General features: G+C 35.5%; 1 protein-coding gene across 2 annotated transcripts in view; it reads right to left on the minus strand.

Annotated features, from left to right (window-relative positions):
* Positions 1-25,354, minus strand: part of NXPH1 (neurexophilin 1) — a 326,507-nt gene that overhangs the window by 197,930 nt on the left and 103,223 nt on the right. The window lies entirely within an intron of this gene.

Raw genomic sequence — 25,354 nt, forward strand, 5'->3', positions numbered from 1 at the left:
CCAAAAAAGAGCCCGTATTGCCAAGACAATCCTAAGTCAAAAGGACATACCCCCAGCCTTCTATCAGCACTGAAGGGATTAGTGGCATCTAACTGAGGAAAAAAGCTCATATACCTATTAACTTAGCACTGAAAGTTTTAGGGAACTCAGCTAAGACAAAAATGAGTGTTCTCAGCATAACTAATCGCTGTGTCTTAAGAAAGTAGGGAGAGGCCGGGCGCCGTGGCTCAAGCCTGTAATCCCAGCACTTTGGGAGGCCGAGACGGGCGGATCACGAGGTCAGGAGATCGAGACCATCCTGGCTAACACGGTGAAACCCCGTCTCTACTAAAAAATTCAAAAAAGTAGCCGGGCGAGGTGGCGGACGCCTGTAGTCCCAGCTACTCGGGAGGCTGAGGCAGGAGAATGGCGGGAACCCGGGAGGCGGAGCTTGCAGTGAGCTGAGATCCGGCCACTGCACTCCAGCCTGGGCAACAGAGCTAGAGTCCGTCTCAAAAAAAAAAAAAAAAAGAAAGAAAGAAAGAAAGTAGGGAGAAAATAGGAACCAAAATAATTTATATTTTTATTGGACATCCAAATAATGAGTTTGTCTGGTGTTTATGAATTTTAATGAAAACACCTAAGGCAAAAGCATGTCCTACCAATTTAAGGGAAATTGTAAATACAGATCTTCTAAGACACTGGGGAGGTGACAGAAGAAAGAAAGGACTTTTCTTTTTCAATCAAATTAAGAGTTTTTTGTATGTTCATATTAATATTCTAAAATTAGATTTCAGCGGGGTGTGGTGGCTCATGTCTATAATCTTAACAATCTGGAAGGCTGAGGTAGGAGAATCACTTGATACCAGAAGTTCAAGACCAGCCTGGGCAACATAATGGGACCTTGTCTCTTAAAAATTTTTAAAATTAGCCGTGCATGGTGCCTATAGTCCCAGCTACTCAGGAGGCTGAGGTGGAAGTCACTTTAGCCCAGGAGTTGAAGGTTATAGTAAGTTATGATCATGCCACTGCACTCCAGCCTGGGCAACAGAGCAAAACTCTGTCTCAAAATAAAATAAAATAAAAAGATCCCAAAATTAGGATGTAATCAATATTCTATTGTTTTTAATTTTTTCCTGCAGTTCACTATACTTTCAAAAACAGATCAAAACAAACAAACTATAGCAAGGTAATCAACAGAAAGGATGGCAGTCATCTATGAAACAAAATGAAAAGCAATCAAGACAGGTAGGCAGTTTAAACAATTGATTCTAACTAGAAAATACCTTGAAATCTGCTGTAGGCTGATGAAACTTAATTTAAAAATAACAAGGAGAAATGAAAACTTATTAAATATCAGTAACAATCACATAAAAGGAAAAGGTTGGGCTCACAGGTGACTTGAGCATATGGGATATAAGAATCTAGCTCAGTATGGAGCCACATTCAAAGGTTTAAAGAACTAAACCTACTCATAACAAAAGGCTCTAAGAACAAAGAAAGAGACTGCACTGGAAGCATTGTTAATAGATATCATTTTCTGTAATATCTAAGCTTTATTGGTTCCAGTGTCTCCTAGACATTAAAAAGATAAAATTAAAAGCCTACTTTACTGTTAACCATTTACTAATATTCTCTCCCAAGCCCCAGCTGCTCTAATTCTTCAAGTCTAACCGGATGTCCAGTGGCACCTAAGAAAAACACTCTGGAAGAATTACAATTCACTTCCATTACCTACAGGAGCTCCCACCTCCCACAAAGACTTGTTAATGTTTGCCAAAAAAAAAAAAAAAAACCCCACAGATAAAACGTGTCACCGAAAAAAATAAATAAACAGATAAAATTTTGACTCATGAAAGCTGATAATAAAGAAACCCATATAAAACCTAAATGTTGTTCATACATAAATTTCATGGAAATCTCTTTCAGATTTTATTAAGAAAATATCCAATTGGATTCCAAAATCCAATTAGGGAGGACAGAAGACAAATTTTATTGACAAGCCTTTTTATGTGTGTGAAGTGCTTGAACCTTTTTTTATGATAGGACTGTGGGGGCAGAGAAGATAATGGTCTACACAGAAGAGATTAAGTAGATTCAAAGCTGGGGACAAACTGGGAGGAACTGATCAGAAAGTAAAGAAGCAATTGCCTGGATTGACTTTCTGTATGCCTTTACATGGTACTAAATCTGCAGAATGTTTTTGCACAAGGAGGAAAATATGGGGTCCAGCATTCTACTGAATCCTGAAAAGTGAGCTGAGCAGTTTATGTCGCTGTATATGAGTGATGTGAGAGATGAATTTCATTGGAGGTTTGTCCTGCCTTTAGAGGGTAGCAGCTACTCGAGAAGGAAATGTTTTCACTGCACCAGTTCTGTGCAACATTCAAAATACCATTAACGGAAATAACACTGGGTAAAACCCTATTACTGCTCGGTACATTACACACAGTAAATTATTCTGTCATCGAAACCCTTAAAGGCAGTTGTCATTAGCTCTATTATACAAACCCAGAAACCAGACCCTGAGGGGAGGGGTCAATAATTTACCCAAGATTAAAAGGATTGCAAAGGAGTAGCTAGGATTTTGACCAAGTCTGTCACAGGACCCAAAGCAAGCATAACCCCAGTATACCATGCAAGCCTCCTTCTGAAGGTTTTAAAGGAAGGTGTTGATTGACATTGTTATGAGATATTTGAGATTGAGCCTGCCTTAGGAAGAGGGGTCTAATTATGTTGTTGTTGTTGTTGTTGTTGTTGTTGTTGTTGTTAACATTTAAGCATTTACAATGCATGCCCTTTTAAGACTAACAAAAGCCCAGGACGTACCCACGTGAACAATGCTGTATCACAAATCACAGAGGTTTCAACTATCCCATAAGCACATGTATGGACCCAAATACAGGTTCTTAACCTCTGGACAAGTGACCACTGGTATTTCTCATATCTCTGTGCTACATTACAATGTCTCATTCTATGTAGTCATTGACTAGGAAACAGGAAAGTTAAGCATATGTGTTATGAATTTAGACGACTTCAATTCAAATCCTGCCTTTGCCTCTTAATAGTTATGACCTTGAGCAAGGTATATTACCTCATTGGATCTGTTTCTTCATCTGGAAAGGGGACAGGAATAAATGTCTGACCCACAAGTTGTGAGAATCAAATGAGAAATCATGTATAAGCCCTTTAGCCCATGCCTGACACAGAGTAAGCATTAAATAAATGTTAACTATCATCACTGGTTTGAAAAGAGGTCACTACCAAGGAGTTTCCATGCTTTATGTAATGTGACTTTGTGTAGTTTTATTAGTAACACAACATGTAGCAGTCCGTATTTTCCAAATACCTATGTTTAAAACAAGTGTGGTTTCCTGCAATACTATCTTATTACTCCCCCATAAAGAGATAGGGTTTGTTTCTGATGATGTAATGTCGTGTCAGTTCTAGACATACATAGTCCTTAACCGGCCAGTTAGTTTTTACTTTCTGCCTGTTGGAGCATTCTTGGAACTCATTGATCACTCTGTAAGAAAGCACAAGCAACCTGGTGGAGGGGTCCACATGAAGAGAAATCAAAGCCCCCAGCCAACACTTGCAGCTGAACTCCCAGCAGACAACCAGAGCCAACTTGACAGCCAGGTGAGTGAGCAATCTTGGAAGTAGACGCTCCAGACTCAGTAGAGAGAAACTCCAGCTAACATCACATACAACAGAGTTGAGCAATTACTTCCAAACCCTGCTAAATGGCAGATGATTGTTGTGTCAAGTCACCAAATTTGGGAATAGTTTGTTATGCAGCAGTAGACACCCAGAACACAGCACTCTGTGTAACTACCCTATTCCATTTTCCTGATGCTCACCTTCTCTGAGCAGGGGCCCATCATAAACATATTTCTTAGTTTTGGATCAATAGCCATAGCACGTGCTGAGTGCCTGCTGTTTGCCAGTCACTGGCCTATCCTGGATGGAGGGAAGAAGGAAGAATACAACTGCATGAGTAAACATGTTCCTCCCCTCAAGAACCTATATTATAGTTGGAGGGAATCACTGTCCATAGTTACCAAATATTTAACCCCAATGCAAATTATACAGTCTAAACTAGATCCATTTGTTCCAAATACAGATAGAAGGCTAAGAGGGGGCATAGTACATAGACAGGAGAAGCTTAGATACGAAACGCTGCCCCAAGAGTTAGATGTAAGCCAGATTTTTTAAGATAAAAAATATAAAGTAGACGCACAGGAATCAGGCAGAGAATATATTCAGTAAGTGAGAAATAACAAATGCAAAGGTTCAAAACTAGTAATGAACAAGTTATAGCCAAGATCTGTGAAGGAAACTGCCTAAATTCTAGCAGAGGGTCCTTGCCAAGAAGAACAAAGAAATGAGGTTGGGGAGATTGTACAAGAGGTCAACAAAGCTCTACTCCAAGCTTTTACAACCTGGCGTGCTTTGGCCTTGGGAAAGTTTTTCTTTTCTCCTTTCAGAAAGAAGCCTCCTCTCCAGTCCTCAAAGACAAGCAGCCTGAAAAATGACTTAGGTGCTTCTGTCATATAATGCTTGGTCTCTTTACAAACTGGCTTGCTGTGTTTTACTCAGCAGTCTGTGTCATCTCTTTTGTGGAATCAGGATTGTTCAAAATCTACTCGTATCTTCTGCCTGGTGTCTTCTGTCAGAGGTGTCTAAGCGGATTCCTTACACATCCATCAAAGAGACACACTTCAAAATGGGAACTAAAAGCAAAGTGACCATATCAATAAAAGCTGCTCTTAGTTGATTCACAAATGCAGCCGCCAATGGAGTGCTGAGCAGAAAATAACTCCCACTGGACTTCAGTCTATCAGTTGTGTGTTAGTTTTCCCCAACCAGTGAACTGTATTCACTCCTGACCATTCGAACCACAGGTTCTTGACACCAGCATATCTGGGTAGCATTCAGTCCTTTCATTCAATGCCTTTTATTGAGGACCTACACTTTTTCAGAAAAAAAGCCAAACCACACTGCCTTCCAAGGACTGCCCTTCCCTACTATCAAGCTCTGACAGATGACATCTAGGTGTGTCTTGATCCAAAAGGAACTTAACACCCCTGTAATTCAAGACGTCTGGTGATTTCCATCAATTCGATATCCCTCTCTAAACTTCTAATGGGATCAAGAAAAAATTTAAACTGGAATTAGAAAAGTTAAGGTCTTGATTGTTTCATTTTTTAAATCCTTAAAGTCTTGTTTCACATACTATTACAAACATAATTGTTCTGGTGAAGACTGTACTATTTCAAGCAAAGAACCTTCCTAAAGAATGGAAGGACTTCATACTTAAAAGGCCAAAGAATTCAGGAAATAGATCAGCCATGTTCTGTTTTTTAACACTAAAACAGGTATCTCTAGTGTCTCTTTTCTACCCAAATACTATTTTGCTTTTCCTGAAACATGAACATAAGAAAGGATGTGGAAGTATGTGGAAAACATAAATAACACATAATAATGTACTAAGAGCCTTTCTATTATAAATGTATTTATGGACGGCAGTTCAGGATACTGAGGACTGCAGCTCATTTACCCAACCAAATACACCCAAAAACATGTACAATCCCATAAGCACAACATTCTTGGTTTCAAATCCTCAGAGCACCAACAGGCTCATTCTAATGGATGTGAGTCGATCTCATACCATATGGCCGGTATTGCTCCTCCTCTGACGAGTACATCACCCCCAGGTTTGGATCACATCTGTCTCATTAGACTGAAGGATTGCCCCTGGCTATTATTGTATTTTAGACAACTTTGGTGTCATCCTAAATGCCTGAAAGTTAACACCTAAGCAATGATAGTATCGAACATTGGCATAGTCTTATTTTTTTGTTTTCTTTCATCACGTTATAAGCTTCTGGGTCCCACATCTTATTGAGACCAAGATCTTATTTAGCTCTTAACAAGCATAACTCCACCTATAATCAGTTTGTGTACCTCTTACTGCACAGATTAAAACCACACCTCAGCCACTGACATAACCATTTCAGCTTTCTAGAGATTCAATATGAAATTCCATAGTTAAATCAAAGGATTATTTTCCTAAGAAATGTTCTTGGAAATAAATATAATTGAAACATTTTTCCAATGCCACAGGAAATCTCAACACTCATTAGAGAATTATGTGATGATTTGAAATTAGTAATATATCTCAACTTGGGGAAACCTGTAGTTTGTTTTATTTTTATCAAACAGAACAAATGATTACACCGATCATGACTCAAGATGATGTTTTCAAAGCAAGGGTATTTGAACATCTTAGCCTGATGGGACTTGGTGATTCTTTAAATCTATGGAGATAAATTAGTTGGAAGATTTAAGGAAAAGACAGTATTGGGTGGATAGATGAAACTAGAGATGTACTGCCACATATATTCTAAATTGTTACCCTGAGAAAGTTTGCTGGGTAAAAGTGCCTCCATTTCTTTAAGGCCCATTCTGAATTAAGGCCAAAACCTGGGTATCTTCCTCATAAGTCAACTAGTCATAAAACTGGCCTAGGCTTCGAGTCAAGACTATGACAAATAATATTTAATCCAACAAGCATTTATTTACTAATGATTATGTACCAGCCAATTTCTGCTCCATCACTTTAAATATAGAAAATTATGAGATTGTTTCTGGTTTTCTAATATACATAATATGCAAAAAAAAAATGCCCACCACCTTCCTCAGAAAAAAAAAAATGAAACTTTTATTAAAAGCTACCAAATTTCCTTTGGAATATAAATTTTTAAACCCCAATGAAGACAAAACTGGTTTGCCCACTGGAATTCACTTTCCATTCAATCCGTTAAGGATAGAGAAATAAATTTGTTTGTCCAGCTCTGCTTTTTTTCTTTTTCAGCCAAAGAGAATCTGTACAGTTTCCAAAGACAGCTTCACTAAAAACTGCTTTTCATTTTCTCTTTGCCTCTAGTCAAGTTTTATAAAAGGGATAATTGGAGGGGAATTTGGTACACATGTGCTCTCTTTCTTCCTTCTTCCATTTTGTGGCTGTATTTAGTTTTTGTAAAAATGACTATCTGACTTCCTAAATAATGGACCTTTATTACTCTTCAATACACTTCATACATGACCATTAATACCTGCACTTTTAAAAAAGGAAAAAATAATTTCTTCCAATCTGATTTGCTTAAAATGTATTACATAATGTCCTGGGACGTAATCTCCTAGGCAAAGAGTAAATACAAGCAGATTTCAATTAAGGGTAGTTGAATGGTGACATTGAAGGAATTGTGGAAATAAATACAGTGCAGTAATCATGCAAAAATGAAAACCAAAACAAATTGAATATTTTTCTGTGCCCTTACATCCAAGAAAACAACTTCACAGCACACAGCATATGTTTAAATTGTAGAACTGATTGCCCATTTTAGAGTGAAAACAGTTCAAGAAATCATAACTCTATACAGCACAAGGTTAATGCTATTTAAAATGCAAAAGCCAGGGAAATGGTACCCATATTACCTGGTATTTTTGCCATTTATGTACCCAGGGGCAGACATGTTTATCTTCCATCTTGACATCTGATTGCTGTGCTAATGTCATTTAAAACTAGATGGAAGAAAATTATGTTCTCCTAAGAAGTTGACTGATTCTTTTCTTTAAAGAAAAGAAAAAAAAAATAAAGATAGCCATTTTGATTCAAACAAAGTGCTACATAGAAACCTCTGGGTATAAATCACATCAGGCCTCTATAATTTTTGCTTGCTATCGGTTATAGCTGGGATAATTGCATAGGAACACTATTTGTGTAATTGTCAGCAGTAGTACTCCTGGACCAAGGACCAAGGCCTCCTGCAGATTTCTACAAATCATTACTCTCCTTACAGTTTGTGTGGTTTTGGTGTGGTTTTTTGTTTTTGTTTTTGTTTTTGTTTTTTTTTGTCTTTTTTTTTTTTCTGCAGATAATTGGAGTTAAGCCAAATAGAATTATTGTTCCCAGACTTGCGAAGATTCACATTAATTTCTGAAAAGTACAGACAAATTTTGCAGCCAAGCAAACTGTGTCTTTTGTTTTTTTTTTTTTTTTTTTGAGGCGGAGTCTCGCTCTGTCGCCCGGACTGGAGTGCAGTGGCCGGATCTCAGCTCACTGCAAGCTCTGCCTCCCGGGTTTATGCCATTCTCCTGCCTCAGCCTCCGAAGTAGCTGGGACTACAGGCGCCCGCCACCTCGCCCGGCTAGTTTTTTTTTGTATTTTTAGTAGAGACGGGGTTTCACCGTGTTAGCCAGGAGTCTTTTGTTTAAGAAAAAAAGAGACACCATAGGATTTAGGGGAAAAAATGTTCAAAGAATATGTACATCTTTAAAGCTATAGATCTACTTGATCAAATTGAAAGCTGACATGGTGAACAAGGTCAAGGAAGCTATTAGACTGTTTAACCTAAAATGGTTGGACGTGGAGAAAAAATTTTTGATGATATTTGCACAATTCTGTTTTCTTGCTCATTTGTTTGCTCTTCAAAGTCGTTACAATGCACTGTAGGAATTCAGAAGTCTTATTTTAAAAGAATGTTATTCTGTTTAAAAAAGAATGGGTTTTTCCCTTCTTCCAAAATTGTAAAGGATAATTTCCTCAAAATTGTAAAAGTTAACTGTAAAGGATAATTCTTATTTAAACAGAATATTTTACCTTGTTCCAAAATCGTAAAGGTTAATTCTGCATTATTTATAATTCATTACCATTTTATAAGACATTATAAACATGTTATTTATTTCACCTAAATCTTTCCACATATCTCATTTTAAGAAGTCTGGCTGAATTTTATTTAGTAAAGGAAAACTTTTAAACTCCTTGTGAAGTTGATTGACATTCAGCATGTTTTGCTTTAACCAAGTTTGTTCAGAATTCATCATTTTGATCATAACATACAGTAGCAAACACTTCTTTTGTTTTTTGGAATCACATAAAGTATTATTAAAATCATACATTACAATATCATCATTAGAATGTATAACATTAATCTATAAATAACATTTGTAAGTAATTATTTCACAATATACTATTGGGTAAAAATGTGTAATAGAAAACATCCTATATGACATGATTCCATAATATAGTTTTTTTCTGAAAGGTAGAATTTTGGAGCTATCTTATTTTTAGCTTTCCTTCTTTGGATTTTTTTTTATTATTATACTTTAAGTTCTAGGGTACATGTGCACAAGGTACAGGTTTGTTACATACATATACTTGTTTAATATGTTAGATCTTAGACAAAGGATATGAGTAGATAATTCATTTGTAAAAGAGGAAACACAGATGACAAATAGTTTAAAAATAGAAATCGAATAGGGTATAATAGTTGACCTACTAAATTAAACAGACATTTTTAATGATAATATTTAATCTTTTGAGGATCTCATGAGACAGATATCCTTTTGCACTGCTGATAGAATTTTTTAAAAACTAAGATATTTCAGTAAGACAATTTCTACATATTAGAAATTTTATTTAAAACTGTACATTCTTTGAAGACAAATGCCTATCCTAAGAAAGACTATCCTAAAAATAATGTTTTTAAAATTCAAGGATTCAAGTGTAGAAATATATGTTATTCAAAATTGAAAACATCTGTATACAATCTAATCGTTCAACAGTAGGAGCATGTAGAATAAATTATGGTACAATGTGCAATAGGTTATTATCCACCCATTAAATGGCGTTTTCAAATTTAAAATTTAAAAATATGCAACAACCTGAAGAACTATTCACATTAAGTGAAATACAAGATCCAAAATTGCAGATGCATGTGGTTCAAAAGTTGTTATAGATATAACTATAGCCGCAAATATAGAAAAATGTTAACTGATAGTTTCTGAATGGTGGGACTATAAATAATTCCTATTTCCTCTCTAAGTTGGTATTATAGCTTATTTTGCATATAATATATTATTTCTGATATAAAGTAGTACTATTTTTAAAAGTCAATGAAAAACAGAAGCACTGTGCTTCCCAATAAGTCATGGGAAGAGTTTGTAGGATTGCCCATGTTTCTTTGCCTCTGAAAAAAGACTTCAGGGATGAAAGTGCAGGCTCACTCTATAACAGTGGAACCCAGGGTTTGAATAGTAAGACCCTTTTGGAATGCCATTTGAAATATATTATCAAATCTGTTTTGAGTTGAGGTTGTTGGTGAAGTTATTACCATAAGCCAGATCCCAGCAACCCCCCTTTTGCCCCCAGGCGTTTCATGTTCTATCACTTCCCTCTGGAATCACTAATTGTGTCCAAGTCACCTCTATTCCCTACAGCCACTGATGGCTGTCACTGGGCAGACACATTCTCTAGTGGCTTTAGCTAAGAACAGAGTCAGAGTCGCAAGCCTGTACCGTTCCTGCTTTCACTAAAGTCTCCAGATCACCGCAGGCAAATTTTATAACTACCTATTCCTGGTTTCTCCTATTTAAAAATTGGGTTGCATTTGATACATTGTATTCTTTCTAACTGAGAAACAAAATAAGTCATAAATATCACCAGATACAAACTTGCATTCTGTGGGTTCAGTCCTCACTGTTCAGTGCTTAGTGTGTCTCTCTGCCTAAGGAAACCAGTATAATTTAGAGGGAATTTGAGAAACAATAGTAGTTTAGTGGTTACAAACACACACTGAAACTGGGCTTCCTGAGTGTAAATCCAGCTCTTTCACTAACTAGCTAAAATGTGTAAATGGGTAAATGTGTAATCTCTGTGTACATTTATTTCTTCCTCTGTAAAAACAGATTAAGTTAATTAGTTAATTAGTTACACATATATAGCATTTATAACCATTTTTGATGTAAAATCTTAGCAATTATTATAAGGCAATGTATTCTCTCTTTTTTCAAAGTTATAAATATCTTTACAAAATTCCAAAAAACACAGATTAATATTGGGGGTTGGGGGCTGTTTATAAGTAATTCTATCTTCCAAAGAGGGGGAAGAAAACAATCTATTGAATTAGTCTTGGCAACAACTTACTCAAAACAGGATAACACAGGAGTTGTATTATATTTAGCTTTTATTACTGACAGAAGCTTCATTAAATAGACTTGATATTCAGCATACTTACTCAGAATAAAGCCTGGATAAATGAGGATTCACAAGCAGTTGTGAATGTGTTAATATCTGTCTGTGATGTACAACTACAGTCCAATAGGAACAGATTTAAAATAATTACATTTCATTTTGGCTCATGTCAGTCACAAGTTAACTCAGCACAATTGAATGGAGAATTGCATTACCTGTTGCACTTAATGAGGTCACATTTGATAAGAGACTCTAGTGGGATCTGGAATCATAACAGTAATGAAATCCAAGGTCTGGGTTCTTGGTTCATTAAGCAACAAGACTGGCTCTTCAGTATACTTGTTTCCAAAGACGAAGAAAGAAGCCAACTTATTGGATTTTTTAATTTATCTTTTAAGATGCTAGATAATTAGTAGGATTTTATCTTTCAATTATTAAACGAAAGAGTTCTACAACAACTTTTACTTCAAAATAATTTTTTCTAAGTACAATACATATAATCCAAGATTACTCAATGTAGAATTTTATGAATCTTAAATATCATTTAACTACTCCTTTTACTGATGAGGAAACTGATGTCAAGAAACTAGTTAGTGTCAAAGACAAAACCAAGTACAGCAACAGTAATTGTCAGTATTTATTGAATACTTACTAATTATATTAATTCATTCAATCCTCAAAACAGTGATACTTAATAGATAGTGAATATGTGATAGTGAAATAGGACTAAGTGAATGAGCACAGGTCACATAGTAAGCAGCAGAGCTGTGTTCAGAACTCAGGAATGCCAACTCCAGAAATCATGCTGTCAACCCCTGTGTAATACTGACTTTAGTAAACTGGCATTTAAGTCCCTCTCATGTCAAAGGCAGCATCAGTGGCACATTAGGCAATCTCACGGGAAAGTATCCAAAAGTCTGAATATCCCTCTATCTCTCTCCATTACCCAGCATTTATACAGCTACTTTATAGGCTTATTAAGAACTCACAAGTTAACTAAGTCACAGAGTTTTGATATCTGGAAGAAATAACCTAATAGTAGCCGTCACATTCTTCCGGATTCCTTTTAACAAAGAATGGGCCCATGTAGATAGAAATTTTCTTAGAGAAAAAAATGTCGCCATGCAGATTGGTCCCTGAAACCAGGGCAATGTCCAACATGGAACCCAAGTGACAAGGAGCTACACTAGGAGTAGCGCTCATTGAGGAGCAAGGTAAACTTCATGAACAGGAAATATCCTTTTTAATACTTGTCCCATTCTGTGATTTCAAACAGGTCAACTTCAACACTTCATCTGAAAACTGAGAGGATAAGAATTACACGTTTTGAGAATGTTTATACACTGTTGGTGGGAATGTAAATTAGTTGAACTCCTATGTAAAACAGAATGGAGATTTCTTAAAGAACTAAAAATAGAACTATCATTTGACCCATCATTCCCACTACTAGGTATCTACCCAAAGGAAAATAAATCATATCAAAACACTCCAGCACTTGTATGTTCACTGAAGCACTATTCACAATAACAAAGTCATGGAACCAACCTAAGGGTTCATCAACAGTTGACTGGATAAATTCATATATACCATTAAATACTATGCAGCCATAAAAAAAGAATTATGTCCCTTGCAGCAACATGGATGGTGGTGGAGGTCATTATGCTAAGTGAACTCAGAAACATAAAATCAAATACCACATGTACCCTCTTAGAAGTGGGAGCTAAATAATGAGCATACTTGGACGTAAGATGGAAATAGTAGACAATGGAGACTCTAAAAGACGGAAGAGTGGGGCGGGGGAGAGGGGGACAAGGATTTAAAAATTATCTATAAGAAACAGATACAATATTCACTATTTGAGTAATGGGTATACTAGAAGACCAGTCCCCACCAGTATGCAATATACCCATGTAACAAACCTGTACCTGTGCCACCTGAATCTAAAATAAAATATTTTTTTAAAAGAATTACACCTTTTCTAGTCTTTCATTCATTTTTGTACATACATCTTGTGCTGTTTCTATTACTGAGCAAGGAGTACAGGCAGAAGTGCACTTACTGAGAAGTGAGTGAAGCTTAAGCTTCAGGGCCCCTTACCTATCTGGAACGCTTTAAGAGAAGGACAACACATGTTCTCGTAATCTGTATGTTTCTCTAAAATTTGCAAAAGAAGATACTTCGATGACATTAAAGCCATTATCTTTTTCTCCCGCAATTTCCCCGTCTCACACTTCCTCTAATCTTGTGTGCTGTGGCAGCGATTGTGTGCAGGGATTTTTGGCATTCACCTAAGGGGGCGTTGGGTTGTGAATGGTTACATTTAGTTGGACCTTAATGGGAAATATTTATGTGGTTTACAGTTACTTCCACGTAGACTTCAGTTATTGCTAACCATCTCAGTTTAGGAGGATGTTCAAGAGTACTCCTAACTTTCCAATTTGTTGACTCATCTAGAGTGATTACATAAAAGTCCAAGGCAATATAATCTCACAGTATGAAAATTTCCTACAACCTGTGACACCAGAAGTATTTGGGGGTAGAAGAGATACAAGGTTTCAAATGTGTCAAGCAGATATTACTGTTCTTGTTGTTGTTGCTGTTATTATTATTGTTGTTGTTGAAACAAAAATACCACCATGAGCATCAATACTTTAAGCCCCAATTGGCAGACACAAATTGACAGTTCACTGAAACCTAGATAAGCTTACGGTAGGGGATGGAGCAGGGAAGAAGGGTCACTGGGAGATTAATGGGCACAAAGACAAGCAAGCAAATGACAAAATATTTGTCCTAACAGAGTTTAGGTTCCTGCAACCTAAGTTAGTGGTTTGAGAACTTCTAATGAGTATCAGAACAAAATATTAGGAAGCATATTCACAAGCTCTACTCCAGACCTACTGAAACAGAACATCTGACCATGAGGCCAGGGAATATGCATTTTAATAAGAACACCCAGTGACTCGAAGACAGAGTCCATAGATTGCAGTGTGATCTAAAGAGACAAAATATTAAGGAAACTAACACAATTAATTACACTGGAATACTCACAGGTATATAATAATAGGCCCAAAAACCACTAGTGAAGAATATCCCCATCTCGTTTTGGTAATGATCTGACGGAACCTACTTTCCTCCATATTTGTGACTTTCTCTCCCGAACTCAATTTCCCTTTGTCATGAGTGGGAGGACCATACTTTAATGTATTCAATTTTGTGTATGAAAAACGGGTTTCAGCTTTACACACTAAGAGCAAATTTATAAATTGCATAATTATTGATATTTTAATTAGCTGGCATCAAAAGAGTTCTGACCTTTTGCTACAGTCTTTACAGTGAAATCAAAAGTACAACAGCTGGTCTCTCTACCCACTGTGAGCATTTAGCCTACACACAAAAAAGTGACTCTTGTTGTTTATCACCATAATTAAGTCCAGATATTGACTGCCTGTGTCAGACCATTTGGCCAGAAGCTAACTTGTATGAGAGCTTGATGTAATCGTATTAAGGGATGACAGTGCTTAGTTGCCATGGATTAAGAAAAGTGGTGTCAGTTATGAACATGTGTGTTCTCTACTGCATGTTAATAAGCTCATTGGAGTCTAAGCAGTTGTTATTTATAATTTCTTTATTTTAATTATGAAAATCATCAATATTATAATAACTGAGCATTTCCTTTGAATATTAAACCACTCTTTGACCTAACAGAGCAGAGAGTTGCTAAGAGCAAATACAGTACTTTGTTTCAAACATAGAAAAAGAAAATTATTTGCAGGTTAGTATTTTGTTTTATTTTAATTAGAACCATTGTTTATTGAGGTCTCTATGTACATATGGCCTGAAGTAAAATCTCATATTTAACTCTACAAGAGGACAGTTTTTGCTGATTAGATTTATATTATTAGTTGAGGCATTTTTCTAATACTATTTTTCATCTATTTGCTTAGAAAGATTTTATTTTGAGTAACATAAACAATTAGAATTTCTACTATAGATATGTAGCACAGGCATGTACAAGATCAACTGGCCCAACATTGTCATTAACTGATGAACAAAAATGATCCCAAGAGTAGAAATTTTCCTAGTGACAAAGCCTGAACTGAAACTCAATCTTCTACTCCCTGCAGGGTGCCTCAATTTTACAAGCTACTCTTTGGGATAAAACTTTCCCTAAATAATATTCCTCTTCCTTTACTTTGGGCCGTTAACAGCACTGAAAAGAGGTTTCCCTGCGAGCTGTTTGATAACATGTTGCTCATCTGTTAAACCTCAGTTCATATCCTCTTCTGTGAGAGCAGAAAGATGTTGTTTCCTTCTGTACTGCAGCAAAGTTGAGTAGATATCCATTAAGAAACTATTCTGTCAAGGTTAAGCTAGACTAAGTGGTTGAATAGCTTCCCTAAGCTTCTACAATCAACGAAAAGAGGAAATAAAAAAAGATAAGACATTGCATATAACAAAGCACTATATGTATTTATATTTTCTAAAGGGTACAGCTACATAATTTTTCTTGACTTCTGAAAATTCTACAAAATAAATGCTTCATGTCTAGAATAGATACACGTTGCTTTATAAATGTTGAAAACCACTCTTTATACCATAACATAATGCTCTGCTTAAAGAAACAGGCACTTTAGAACTGATGAGTAAAATTTTTAAAAAGCATAATAAAAATTCATACAAATAAAAAATCCATAAAATCAAAATCACACCATCATATGCCTGAGAACAGTCTATATTATAACATTGCATTGCACTCCTAACTTCACTATTCTTTTGTTTATGACATATGCCTATGGTGTCTTCGGGTAGGGATTATTTCAAATGCCAAGCACCCTTCCATGTAAACATTCTTTATGAGTCTTTCAAGAATCTATGATCTATGTCTTTGTCTGTAAGTAGAGATTTTCAACTGCAGGTGATTTTGCTTGCCAGAGAATATTCTTCATTGTCTAAAGACCTTTCTGATTGACATAACTGTGGTAGGAGGTTGCTCCTGGCAATGAGTGAGGGATTAGAGGTCAGGGATCCTGCTAAAATTTCTACAATGTACAAGAAAGCCCCCAAAACTAAGAAGTATTGAATCTAAAATTATCCACAGCAAACAAGTTAAAGCAACAGTTGCTGTGATTTCTTTAGAGTGACATAAAGTTTCTAGTCACTCAAATTATTGACAAATCCATGTTGAATCTTCTCACTTGCATGACTAACTAGAAATACTGGGCAAATTTCTTGGTAAGAGGCAACATGTGCCCCAGCAAGAACACTAGACTTGGGAGCCTGGAGAGTTGGATTGTCGATGTAGCTCTCTTTCTAATTAACTGCATGAACTTGGTTAAGTCACTTAACCTCTTTTGCCCTCAATTGCCTCCAAAAAAAAATGAGAAAACCTAGCTAAATTAATTCTACAGATCCCTTCCAGCTCTAAAATTATATTATTCAAATGAAAAGCAAAATCACAAGTTTAGAAAAAAATTAAAAATTAAAACACCTGATATTCAATCATTTATTTAAAATCTAACTGAAGAGTACACACATAAAATGTTTAACTGTACTATGTCAATAAGTAGATAAGCATTTATTAAGGATCCATTATATGCTTAGCATGCTACCTGTTGACATAAAAATATAAAAGAAGGATTAGATACTGTGCACTTATGTGTGAACTAGACAAATTATTAAAATCCATTAAAGAAATTTGTTTTTTCCAAACTGTGATTCACAAATCATCGCATCAGAATCTCCCAGGATTTTCTATAAAATACAAATTCCTGACCCCCAGTTTTAGTGGTCTGGGATTTTTGAGGATTTGGCCCCAAACCTGCATTCTTACAATCACTCCCAAGTAATTACAATGTATACTAACGTTTAAAGCCTGCTGAATACAAAATTAATTAACAAGAGAGTCTATGTGATATTGTTTTAGTCTTGATTATCTGTGAAATTCTGTAGGAGTTCAGAGAAGAAACATAAGTGACAGATCAGAATAATAGAGGAAAGTCCATAGCAAGTAAGATGGGCACTTGCATGGATGAGGTTTGGAAAGCAAAATGGAAGGAAAAGGTATTCAATGTGGAGTTTCAACATGAGCAAAAATGCACAGGTGGGAGCGGATGAGATGCAATTGAAGGTCAATGAAGAGTTTTATAGTAGCAGTATATGTATTGAGCAGAAATAATGAATAAAAGTGAGTTAGCTACACATACATGGTAGAACCAATTTGAAAACATCTACTCCCCAAAAGACAATCATTATGGGGGTCGAGGGGGGATAGCTCAAAGGCATGTACATTTAATTTAAATGTTGTCTGTAGGAAAAGTGTTTTCAGTGACTTTAAAGGTTGTATTTGCAATACAAAGAGAAAATGAAATTACCCTAGCATTATACCTTCTAGATCTCAAAGTCTCCTAATGCCTTCCATTTATCCAAAGTACATGTATATTTGCTAAGTCTTTCTCATAGTACCCACATTATTTTGCCTGTGTAAACTTATACCTAAAATGGTATTCCTATATTGGTAATTTTTGCATACTCTAACATCATAATTTTTCCTCCTGAGGTGAGAGTTGATAGGTTTTTGTCCCTAAAATCAAAAGATACTTTCACTTGAATTGTTGTAGAGGTAATTTCGTTTAGTTATTAAATGGACTATTTTACTGATTTCCAATGTATTTTTGCGGAGGTCAGAGAACCTACTTTTTGTAACTTGAATACCTTTCGAATTTACTGGGACTGTTTCATGGCCTAGAATATGATCTACATTGGATAACATACTATGTAGATTTCAAAACACTGTATATTCTGCTCTTTTTGCACAGAGTTTTCTATACCTGCAGATTAGATCAATTTGTTGGTTGTGTTGTTCAAATATTCCATACAGTTTACTGATTTTTTTTGCCTACTTGTTCTATCAATTACTGAGAAAGTGGTGTTAGAATCTCTGACTCCCTCATTGCTATAAAAGTTCTATCAATTTTTGCTTCATGTTTTTTGAAGCTGTGACATTAGATACATAAGTGCTTATAATTACATGACCATTTAACGAATTTACCCATTTATTATTATGAAATTACCTTCTTTCTATCCAGTACTATATTTTTGCTCTGGGATCTACTTTTATATTAAATATAGCCAATCCAACTTTGTTTTGTTAATGTTAACATTGTATTTTTTCTTTTCCATATAATTGATAAAATGTTTCTCCCAAGCCACATATAGTTATTAATAGATCTTAATTTTTACATAATCTGACAATCTCTGCCTTTTAATTAAGATATTTAGGCTATTTATACTTATTTTAATTCATGATATGGTTAGGTTTAAATCTATAATTATCTTACTATTAGCTTTCTAAATGTTCTATTTGTTCTTTTTTTCTCTTTTCCTCTGTTTTGACTTATTTTGGATTAACCAAATATTTTTGTCATTCCATTTTATCCCCTCTGTTGTTAGTTTTGCTATTTTAGTTACTGCTTTAGAGTTAACTGCATACATCTTTAACTTATCACAGTTTACCTTCAAGTGGTATTATACCACTTTATACATAGCATAAAAACCTTGCATTAATATACTTCTATTTCCCCCTTCTGACATTTGTACTTTTACTGCCATGTATTTTATTCTCACCCATGTTTTTAACTCCATATTACATAGTGATTGTTTTGGTTTAAGCAATTTTTTTGAGATTTAAATTGTACCAAAAATTCTTTACTTACCCGTGTGGCTACCAGTTTTAATGCCCTTCCTTCTTCATATTTATCACTGGTTTTGATCAATTGGTTTATGATGTGCCTTGTTGAAGATTTCTTCATATCTTTTGTGATTAGGGTTCATTGCACTTCTTGGATTTACAGTTTTATCAAAATTGGAAAAATTGTAAGCATCATTTTTTTAAATATCTTTCTTTCCAATCCTCTCTCCCTTTCCTTCAGTGACCTTAATCATATATATTAGGTGGCTTGAAGTTATCCCACACCTCACTGATGTCCTCTTTGATATCCTTTTTTCTCTTGTGTTTCATTTTGGATAATCTCTATTGTTATTTCTTCAAGTTCATTCATCTTTTCCAGAGTTTAATTTAGGTCTTTTTTATATCTTCCATATCTAAACTTTTTGAACATATGAGATAGAATTGTAATGACTACCTTGAAGTCCTTATCTGCTCAATCTAACATTCATGTCATATCTGGATAACTTTTGATTGTTTGATTTTTCTCCTCATTAGTGGTTGTGTTTTCCTGCTTCTGTACATGCCTGATAGTTCTCAATTAAATGCCAGACATTATAGATCTTCCTTGATAGGCACTCAGTATTTTTGGATTTCAATAAATATACTTAAGCTTTGTTCTGGAAGAGTTGTTACTTAGAAATAGTTTGATTCATTCTGGTTTTGGTTTCATGATTTGTTGGGAAGGTCTGGAGCATGCTCAGTCATAGGTTAGTTATTCTTCACCATTGAGACAAGAACCTTCTAACCCATGAATCATGAGGTTTTCAAGTCTGACTGGAAGAAACCAGCACTATTCTTGGCACTGGGTGAGTGAGTTTAAGCCACTGTTACCCATAACATTTTCAGCTGGTTCCTTCTGTAGGGTGGTTAATATATTCACATGTACATGGTAATTATTATTCCACTGAATTGAAAGGTACCCTCTGCAGACCTTGGGAATTCTCTTTAAAATCAACTCTCTCCTTTCAAGGACTCTTTTTCTTTTCTCTTTTTTTTTTTTTTTTTTTTTTTTTTTTTTTTTTTTTTTTTTTTTTTTGTGAATCCTAACCACCTTGACCTCCCCATTCACTCAGCTTCATCTCCTCACTTAGGGAGTCCTCTGGGCTTCCCTTGGGTTTTCCTTCCCTGCACAGTGGCCTGGAAATCCTCTCAAGGCAATAAGTGAGGGAAACTGTAGGCTCACCTTGTTTATTTTTCTACTCTCAGGGATCACTATCTTTCAGTGTCTGATGTCCAACATCTTTAAACTTGTCGTTTCACGCATTTTATTAATTCTTGGTTGTTTCAGTGTAAATTTGGCCCCTATTACTTCACTTTTACTGACAGCAGAAGTCCCAGTTCAAGTGGATTACTTCTCTCAGATTCTGATAAGAATCATCACCCTACTCTCCCATAGTATTGGGAGGGTTATTTCAAATATCCAAGGTGGGTAGTAACTTAACGTCTTAAATTTCCCAGATGATTCTGTGATTGCCATTGATCTCCTTCCCCAAATAAGAATCACTACTATATTGTTTTTAAGATTATAGGATCTGCTAATAAATCTGCTATAAAATTAGTATATAATAGAATTTTCTATTTTCCAAAAAGGATACTACAAAACCACCAAATGAGCCTATCAAAGTCAAACTTTAGTTACTTTTTAACTAAAGTAAATTATCTAAAACAAAATATAAAGGTTTACTGTCTTGCACATATTCATAAGAAGAAATATAATTAACAAAAGTCACTAATGAAAACATTAATAATTCATATATTCATTGTTGGGTTCCAAGAGTTATCAAAGATGAGAAAAACTCAGTTTCTGCACTCAATGTAATAAAAGTATAGTAAAACAATAAGCATTATCCTGCATTATTATGGTATCTATTTATTTTAAAAATTATAATCTCAATTTTTGTTTGTGGACAAGTGTTTGGTAATATTAATGCATGTGCATTGATAATTTAATCAATACATGCTTTAATTCCAATATTAACAATATCTGTATGTAAATGTGAGAAAAATTCTATTGTCCAATACTGTATTTTATAAACATTCTTATACATAATATGTGAGAGTTGTAGTTCTGCAACCACTGTGAAAGTCTTGATAAGCATTTTAAAAGGAAAAATTTCATATAAATTTTACTGATAACTCATTTATCTCACTTACAAAAAGGAAAGATAGTGTATATTATCACTTTTTTCTATTTTTGCTATCAGAGTAATCATTGTTTTAAAAGTCAAACAGTTCATAAATGCTTACAAGAAAAGACAGTGGCCTCTATCCAACAAACCCCTAACTCCCCATGTCCCATTCTCCAAGTATAGCCATTTTCAGCTTCTTTAGTTGTTTTTCTGCATGTTTCTAAATATAAATCTTGTATTTTTTATTTATCAAGCTTAGATATTATCCCTTAGCTTCTTGTCATTTAGATGAGAATTTAGCTGATAGTGGTGCTTTTCTTCAACACTACCATCAACTCCTCCCCTTCCACCTACCCATCTTTCCAGGAGAGTGAAGTTGCAATTTTTGGTTATATAGGTAGTCATTGTTTGCATAACTTTGACTACCAAATGATGTCCAATGATGACATTTCTTTTACTAGCCTCATTTACTCAGATTTACATGAATTATTACTGAATTTTAAAGTATTTCCACACATCTATCAACCACTAGTAATATTTTTCAAACATTCAAAACACATTGGATAATCTGCCAGTTTCATTTCTTTCTTGCCAACTCCCTTCAATGTCTCTCCATCCTTCTGCTCAAATCCATGCAGCTTGCTGTCTGGGCCTTCAGCTTTACTGTCACCTTCTAATATCCAAACTGAATGCTTCTGACAATATTTCTCAAGTCAACATTTGAATTGATATATTTGTCTGCCCTAAGTGGTAGCGTCCAAGTCTTCTTTCAACAGTATGTGTAATAACTTCTGTATAGGCAATGAGGAGGCAGTGTGGAGAACTTCTGCCACTTAGCACATTGGGGAAAGGTTGATAATTAAGATAGATACTATTTATTGACCTTATTCGTGCCATGAGCTGTTCCAAGTACTTGACGTAATGTCTTTTATCCTTACTACATCTCTTTGAGGTTGGTACCTATTATCACTACCTCATTTTACAGATGAAGAGACTGAGATTCAGAAATATTCAGTAACTTACCCAGTGTCCCAGAGATAGAGAATATCAGAATTTAGTTTCAACCCAGGTTTTATCCTACCCCTAAGGTGTGTTCATAACTATTTCAGTGTATTATCTCCATATTGTATGAAGAAGGATAGTTTAGCTCTGATTGATGGAGGAAAAGACAAGAAGAGGCCTAGAAGAAAAATGAAAGGCTTGTATGCCTTAAGGAAACAATTCAGTCCAAGCTTTGCCAGTCACCAGCCAGATATTTGGGGGCAAGTCACATGACATCTAATATTCAAAACCACTGTGAGAATCAGTATTTATTGAATATTTACTCCAGCTAGGCACTTTTACATGTTTTATCTAATTTTAGTTCCACAAGAATATTTTGATATAGGTGTTCTTTTTATCATTACTAGTATCACACTTGATCTTAGCTAAAGGATGAGAAGCAGTTTTCATTGCTATAACTACTTTTATTGTTACTATCATTGGTAGTCTTATTTTATAAATGGAGAAGCATATCATAGGGCTCCATTCCCCTCACCTTCACATGAGCGAGTTGAACTGATTATCTCTAAATTGACTCTTTCTAAAAATGCATGCCTTTGAAAACAGATAAAAAGTAAAGTCTGCAAGTACATATTGGACTTGAACATCTCAGAGAGAAAAATACCAATTACAGAATTTTCAAGCTGAAAGGAAATTTAGAGATCATGTCTAACTGCCTCATTTTTCAGATGAAGAAACTAAGGCCCAGAAAAATATTAATTAGAGCTCCCAGTGTCACACAGCTAGTACACAAATGTGATGATTCCCAGTTTAGTGCTTGATGTGGTTTTGCTGTGTCCCCACTCAAATCTAATCTTGAATTGTAGTTCCCATAATCTCCATGTGTCATGGGAGGGACCCGGTGGGAGGTAACTGAATCATGGGGGTGGTTACCTCCATGCTGTTCTGATGACAGTGAATGAATTTTCATGAGATCCGAGGGTTTTATAAGAGGTTTTTCCCCCTCTGTTCAGCACTTCTCCTTGCCGCCACCATGTGAAGGACATGTTTGCTTCCCCTTCTGCTATGATTTTAAGTTTCCTGATGCCTCCCCAGCCATGCCAAATTGTCAGTCAGTTAAACCTCTTTCCTTTATGAATTACCCAGTCTTGAGTATGTCTGTATTAGCAACATGAGAACAAATTAATATAGTGCTTTTGTTAAACTGCAGAAAGCAGGGAGGTGGCACATAAAGTGAATGGGGGAGAGGGAGAGGTAAGACAGAGAAATAAAGAGTAAGAAGTGTAGAAGTCCCTGTCATCATCCATTCTTTCATCCATTCATGTAATTGAGAGACTCCAGAAATAAGGAGTACAAGAGGGAATACAAAAGCATGCTATATGCTCAGAAGGAGTTCACAATTCAGAACAAAAAGGTTTAAAAATTATTTCCAAACATTATAATAAACGCAATAATTTGTAGTCTTAGCCCAGAACATAGAGCTGTATGTGTAATTTGGCATTTCATACTTAAAGCTATTCATAACAAAACTCTCAATATCACTTGGCCACCATCTAGGCTTACCGTCTCAGTGAATGGCACCACCAGTTAGCTGGATACTCACACCAGAAATCAGCAGACGTCTTTATTTCCTTCTCATCCTGTATCCAACCCATAAAACAAATCCTCTTGATTCGATTTCCAAGACACATACTAAATATGTCTGCTTCTGTCCTCCATTTCCACAACTCTAAGCCACCATATTCTCTTGTCTGGGATATTAATATAGATTTCTAAATAGTCTCTCTGCTTCTTCTCTGGGCCCCCTACAATACATTTTCTACCTTGCAACCAGAATGTCTCTAAAAGCAAGTGAACCAGATGATGTCACTCCCTTTTTTGAAGTCTACCAATGGTCACAATAGCCTCCTTTCTGTAGTTTATAGCTGAGCCTATTAAGCACTTGCCCAAAGAACCCCAAAAGTACAACTAGCATCCCTTGTCAACTACCAGTTAACTAGGCAACCTACTAGCAAAAAGAGCCATTCGTGACTTCAGTTACCAGAATTTCTTACATGGTACCTTTCTTAAGAACAGCAAACAACAGGATGTTGCTAGCTATACCATGCAATCACAAAAACAGAAATGTTCTAAAGCCATTTTCTTATCACTTCAGAATCTAACTTACTGACACCCATGTTTACTCCCCTCAGTATGTGATCAGAATTGAGCTTCAAACATTCTCTTATTATATGCGTTGATACATGTGAGTGAGTTCAATTCCCTAACTAGAAGATAAACTCATATTTTCTTTTCTGCAAGCTACACAAGGACAGAAGAAAGAAAACGCAAAGGTTAACAGAGCAACATGATCTTAGCACTCTTATAACTCAATCAAGTGGGAAGACCAATATTAAACACACAATTACAAATGTGATTCCTATTACAAAAGTAGAAGTACAAGGTGTTTAGGGGGAATTTAAAAGATAATGCCTGTCTGAGCAAAGGATCACACAAGTTGAGACCTGAAGAATAAACAGGAGTTACCACAATCGCCTAGGCAAAGGGGAGAGCTGGGTGGGATATGGGAACAAAGAAGATGTTTCTGGCAGAGGAAACAGCAGGTGGACAAAACGTAAACATGGCATGGTTCTGCCATCACATATTGCCTTAATATTTTCATATCAACCACATTTGAAAAATCCAGTTTTTTCAAAATTGTAAATAGAATTAAATTTCTTATTAAAATTTTACCTTGTCCACAAACTGCTTTGCCTGATCCCTTATCTAAAAGAGCACTCCAGTCACTTTCTATCTCTTTCTTACTTGCTTTATTTTTCATCCTAGACCCCTGGAATGGCATATAGTTAGGATTTTTTATTTTCTATCTTTCTTCCCTTTCTAGACTCTGACCACCATGACAGCAGGGTCTTGGTTTGTTCTTGTGTTTGGTTTGTCTGGATTTTTTTTTCCAGTGCTGTATTCCATATCCCAATTAATCCCAGTCACCAGGACAGTGTCAGCACATATCCATATCAGTCTCATGTGATAGGAATCCAGGTCATCTAATTTCAGGGGGTATTTTTGTTAATAGCCAAGGGTATTCAGAAGTACATCATCAAGGGCTTAAATTGGAACATTCTTTAAACAAATCTTTTCAAAAAATCCCAAATGAAGCATGAGATTCTATTATGTATCTCTAAATTTGTCCTCATTATTTCCACTGATTGTTTTCTTTTTTTGTTGGTACAAACCTAAACGTGACAGGCATCTAGCTATATTCAAACCTGAGTCAAAGATAGGACTACTACCAAATGCATAGTCTGATTCAGATTTTTGGTGTTCATGTCTGTTTGTCTATATTTTAAGTTTATCTGGGTCTAAATGATGCCATAGCATCTGGATACAAGGAAAAATAGTAGTCAATCACCTAGACTTTTTTTGGAACACTAGACTTTACTTTCATTGATTTGGGTATGTCTAAATATTAAATGATAT

The sequence above is a fragment of the Piliocolobus tephrosceles genome, chromosome 8 (assembly GCF_002776525.5).
Source record: "Piliocolobus tephrosceles isolate RC106 chromosome 8, ASM277652v3, whole genome shotgun sequence".
In the NCBI taxonomy this organism is placed as follows: domain Eukaryota; kingdom Metazoa; phylum Chordata; class Mammalia; order Primates; family Cercopithecidae; genus Piliocolobus; species Piliocolobus tephrosceles.